This window comes from Magnolia sinica, chromosome 4, assembly GCF_029962835.1.
Source record: "Magnolia sinica isolate HGM2019 chromosome 4, MsV1, whole genome shotgun sequence".
NCBI lineage: Eukaryota > Viridiplantae > Streptophyta > Magnoliopsida > Magnoliales > Magnoliaceae > Magnolia > Magnolia sinica.
In genome coordinates, this window is record NC_080576.1 from 41,618,943 (window position 1) to 41,624,632 (window position 5,690).

Here is a 5,690-nt window from a genome sequence, read left to right on the forward strand (position 1 = left end):
GTTCGCTTGTGTGTACACCAACTGTTCAACAACAACCACACAGCTACTTCACTCCTAATATCCTCACACAGTGGATATTAGCGTTAACTATGAAAATAGGTTTTTCTCAGGTTCACCTAAAACCCTCAAAATTGTGTCTTTTAAGTGGGCTTACACAATTAAAAAAACCCCCACTCTGAGTTTTCTGGCTCTCCTTAGATAACCAAAAAGAATGAGATTTTTCTGGCTTAATCTCAAAAGAAACTAACATAATGGAAATTACAATAATGTAAAATACTTGGATTTCTCCTTTTGTTGTAGCCCGGAAGAACCAAGACGAAATAGAAATTTGAATATAAAAGTTCAATGTCCACACTCACTTTAAAATAGTTCTAGGTTCTAATTGATTTTAAATTAAATTAAGTTGGGCTAGCTCTATTTGATTTTGATTCCAAGAAGTGTAATATCAAAATTTCTCTTTCAAATTAGATAGGAATGTAGAAACAAAATCAAATATAAAAAGCTAATAAAAAGAGAATATTAAATATGCACAGCCTAGCTTAAGAAGATTACAAACTTATCTCTTAGAGTGATTCCTTGATTTCACTTAAATTAGATATCAAACTTTGAAAATTGTGCTCTATTTATAGTTGCAGAAATCACGTCTACGACTGGTCCTGTGGACACTACGACTGGTCGTATAATGAACTAATTTTTGAAATTTTAAGCGGGATCGGATAAAACTGTTCCACGACTGGTCGTAGGCACTTCACGACTGGTCGTGAGGCCTTTACAATTGGTCGTGACCTACCTACGACTGGTCATGAGGAGCCAAGAATAGTTGTTAGAGTTTGAGTCGTAGCTGTTAGACTGGTCATGAACGAGTCGTGCACTGTTCACACGACCGGTTGAGCAGACTCCAGGACTGGTCGTGGCTTTAAAAAAAATTTTTAAAAATTTGCAACTACTTAGGACTGGTTTTGAAAATTTTTGGACTGGTCGAGCCAGTGCTAGGACTAGTTAAACAGAGTCCAGGACTAGTCTAAGAATAGACCAAAACACTTATAAAATAAGCAATTGACTTATGTATCCGAAATAACCTACCCTAAGGTCAATCTAAGGTCTTTCATACCTTAAACATGAAGTATGAACATTAAACCTTCTTTTCTTCAGATGATGGATGATCTTTGATGTTCATGAAGCTTGATATCGCGACACTTAATGAAGCTTGAACTTGTGATCTTTTGAAGCTTGAATTCGTAGTTCTTGAGTTGTACTTCACCTTGAATCTAGAACAAGATCTCGTCTTTCGATGTAGCTTTAAAACTTTTAAAACTTATAGAAGAAAACAATGTACTTAATCTTACAGTTCTTGAAGTAGATCTTTGTTCTTGACTTAAAGTATTGTCCTTGTACATGTGATGCATTGCCTTAAACATATATACCAATGTGCTACACAAGACACAGATTGAGATTTTGGCACTACAAAATTTAACAATTAAAGGAGCATGAAACCATAGCACTTACAAATTCAAACTTTTATAAATATATTTGAAATAAAAGTCCCTAAACATGCCCTTGGAATACTAGATGCAATAACCCATGGTGACATATGTGGACCGCAGTCCCAAGCAAAAAAGTATATATACCTAGTTTACTAGTCTTAGACGTAGAGATTAAGTTCCATCCAATGGTTGGATTCTAAGCACACTCATACAGTGTGATCTACTTTCCACCCATTTTAAGAATCACCCTTTCCATATTTTCAACTTGAATTCTATTCTCAGATGCCATGAAAATGAATTAGTTGTTTTCATGTATTTATCTAATCATATTTAATAATTACAATTCATTACAGATATGTATAGTTGTTGCCATGTTGATGCACCAAGACACTACACCAAAAATGTCATTTAGGAACGGTTTAAAATCATTCCTAAATCCCTTAGGAATGGTTTTAAACCGTTCCTAAAAGAGGCGTCACAAAAAATCTGGAACGGTTCAATACCGTATCAAGTATCATTTCAGATTTTAAGAACAGACTCTTAGTTCTAAATGGTCAATTTTAAATTTTAGGAACGAAATTTTAGGAATGGTTTTAAACCATTCTTAATGTTGATAATGGCCAAATTTTAAAATTTTAAAATGGTATTTTTCATTAGTTACGAATGGCTAATAAAAGCTGTACATTTGTTTTATATTTAAAAACCAAAAAATATTATATACCATTAAAATTTAATATTGAACAAATATAGTACAACTTCATAATAAAAATTATATATATATTTACAATAATAAGTTTACAATTGCACAAATACATTAAAATTAAATAAAAAAAATCCTCACCGTCTATTTTACAGACTAGAAAGTGAAACATCTGAATCACCGTATTGAGGAGATTTCATGGGTCATGATCCAAATAGCAGGTCATCAAACCAACAGCTCAGATCACGAGACCATGGGCTCCACCTGTACAAACTGACAACTTGAGAACACTATGCAAATCCTTAAATGGAAGTTCCTAGCCTTTTTATTAATTGGCCTACAAATAGATGGTTAATGAGAAAATACAGCAATGGTCCAGATTCAATGAGAGATAGTTCAATGATTATAAGGTTATAAATATCAACCTAGCATATAAGAATATTTATTTGAACCACAAAAGAAGATATGAAACTTAACAGTGGCATGTTTATGGATTGAATAATTCTAATACTAAGGGTTATACTCAAAGCAATGGAGAAAAAGAAATCAATGCCTGATACTGCCACTCTTTGGGTTATAACAGTGAGAGTTGTTACTACATTTCTCATGATAGAGTAGGGTTCCATAGAAAATGGTTGCTTCTAGCCACAGACCCAAATACACTTTCAGCTCTACAGTAGCATAAAAACACAAAAATACCCTCAATCCACACCGCTGGATTTATAAGAAAACAACAAAGATGAAAAACGAAAAAAAAAAAAATAACTTCAATATTTCTCCAGAAAAACACAATCAACTAAACAAATGAAGTGAAGGAAGAAATGATGACAATGGGATGGTCTAAACTAGTTCTTGAACATCCACAAATCTGTTCAATTGGAAGGCATGAGAAGTAGATTGATCAAACAAGAAAATTGTCATAGTTGAAATGTAGCGATCCACTACCAACTTACTTTGTAAATAGAAATGAATGAAAGATATCTTTTAACCTTTTGGGTGACCATGCTGTTTTCCATTCAAAAGATCATTGCATATGTATAAATGAATTTTTAATCACGAGATGGTAGTTACATGTCACTAACTTGTGCACTTCTAATTTCCACGGTTCTTCAGAATCTGGAGGGTTCATAGACTATAACTTCATTGAGAAGAATCTATTTGAGGGTGGCAAATTTGAGCAAACAATATAGAGAGTTCATAGACTGTAACTTGATCTACCAACTGTATATCCCCACTACAAATGACCTGAAACTCTTCAATATTGGGTGAGAGTAATTTAACCCGTAAAGATCAACAAGATTTATTCCACAAGGACAACTGAAAGTGCATCTTACAGGCATGGAAATTTTATAATACTATATTGTTCCACACTTATTGGTTTCATAATATTTGACAAAAAAGTCAACCCACTCAACAACTTGATAAGTGAGTCACTGAAAAATCTCACATAAAACAATAGCAAAAGAAGAAGAAGAAGAAGAAGAAGAAGAAGAAGAAGGTACGACAAACTAAAAAAAGGGAGGGGAAAAAAAGAAGAAGCAAGCATATGGAGTAGGAAGAGGCTAACTACAAGTCCATTGATCGTCCATCTCTAAGAATGTGGAATCCTTGCCCACACATTCAGGATGATAAGCTTTAAGACAACATCTAACAAACAATAGCATCATGTTAATTAAACATGGGAATAATAGATAAGAAACTCCCATGCCAATCATGGGAAGAATAAAAGTTTTTTTTTTTTTTTTTTTTCCTGAGAGGTGGAAGTATAAAATATTTCATTTCAATGCCTTAAACAATTACACAGTAGCATATTTGAGTACTCACCATCCAAACTAGATTTAAGGTATGGAACAATGAAAGATGAGGGGTTCACTTGATCAAGGCTGCTATCCAGCAATGTGTCAACACATTCAAAAGCAGCGATCACTCTTCTACCTTTATATAAGCTAACATGAAAATGAGGCATAGTACAGTGCTCACCTTGGCAATCTGTAGTGCAAGGAATGTAATCCAGACAAAGACAAGAAAGTTGAGGTCCTTCCATTAAACATTCTCAAGAACTGGGACCTGGTATGACTACAAGAAGTTACTCCAACAACTTAGAGAGATGGGAATCCAAACAAATCTTGATTTCTTAGCTGAACCTAATTCCTTGGCTCATGGATAGGGTGGGCTGGACCTTAACTCAGGTCCATAGCTCATGGACTGGACTTGTAAATGCTCCTGCATGCCTGACCAAATTGCAATGCTACATGAAACAAAATATGCAAGAAGGCCACATCCTGATTGACTCCTTTTGAAAAAAAGTAGTATGGTAGGTAGTAACTTTCAAGGTCCTGTTTGGTTGAAAAATGATTTCATCTCATATACAAGCAACTTTGCATCTATAGTAAAAACATAGAGAAGGAACCACATGCTCAACAATTTAAAACAATTCAATTTTAGAAAAAGGAAATGAAAAGTATTGCTTGCTAATAATATATACAACATTTCCAAATAACTTCATGCGCAACATAAATTAGGAACGCAAAGATAGAAAGTTACTAAAAAATAAAAATAATAATAATAAAGAAAATGATATCTGCTAAAACAATACTTTGATTGGAAACAAAAGCTGAAATAAGAAAAATGTACCCTAACTTGCCAAACAATGCACTAATATTATCCCATCTCTTCATTGTTAGGCACCCATTAGAAAATCCAAATAAGCCTTTTGTACTATTTTCAAACTGAGGGTAGTCATCAACTATATTGCCCACATCGTACACAATTTGGTCTTGTAATGACCCACCAGGCTTTATTCTCATTGGATTGAAAGCTTAAATTTCAACATAAATCAAGATGTTAGATGTGAAGAACTAAAAGCACTTATGCTAACATATTGCTTGAAGAATTACATGATTCCTCCTGTTGTTCTTCCATTCTAGTCACATGTGAAGCATCTTCTTCTTCCTCTAGTTGTCCTTCCATTTTAGTCACATTTGAAGCATTTTCCACTTTGGACTCTTCTGCTTCCTTTTGTTGTCTATCCATTTCAGTCATATTGAAATTTCATTGGTCTAAAATATTCCTGTAAAATGATAATAGCCTAGCAACAGATGTAACTATATTAGCAACTTGATGAAGACCTAAATCATGTTGTTTAATATACATCATCAACAAAATAATAATAATAATAATAATAATAATAATAATAATAATAATAAAAGAACATGGACAATTCCATTGCCCCCTACACCTACTTGAGTATTGGATCCTGCTCACATTAGGACTCATGTCCTGCAATGAGCTCATAAAACTCCAATCCTACCAAAAAAGAAATGAACAAGTTGATTTTTGAATCTTGCAATTCATAAAAATTCCATCAGTTCTTCAATGACTAAATTAAGTGAAACTCAGAAACTGAAAGACCAAGTTCTAAGTCAACTTCGAGTTTTGAATATCGCCCATCATTACTAGGTTGCTTGTACATCCCATGATGTTCACCTGATTAAGCATGTTAACAA

General features: G+C 33.6%; 1 long non-coding RNA gene across 1 annotated transcript; it reads right to left on the reverse strand.

Annotated features, from left to right (window-relative positions):
- Positions 1-3,734: 3,734 nt before the first annotated feature.
- LOC131244475 (uncharacterized) lies at positions 3,735-5,261 on the reverse strand. The gene is made up of 3 exons (XR_009170312.1): positions 4,165-5,261; positions 4,009-4,070; positions 3,735-3,831 (listed from the first exon to the last, which is right to left on the reverse strand). It is a non-coding gene; the product is annotated as an uncharacterized LOC131244475 (long non-coding RNA).
- Between the last annotated feature and the right edge of the window lie 429 nt (positions 5,262-5,690).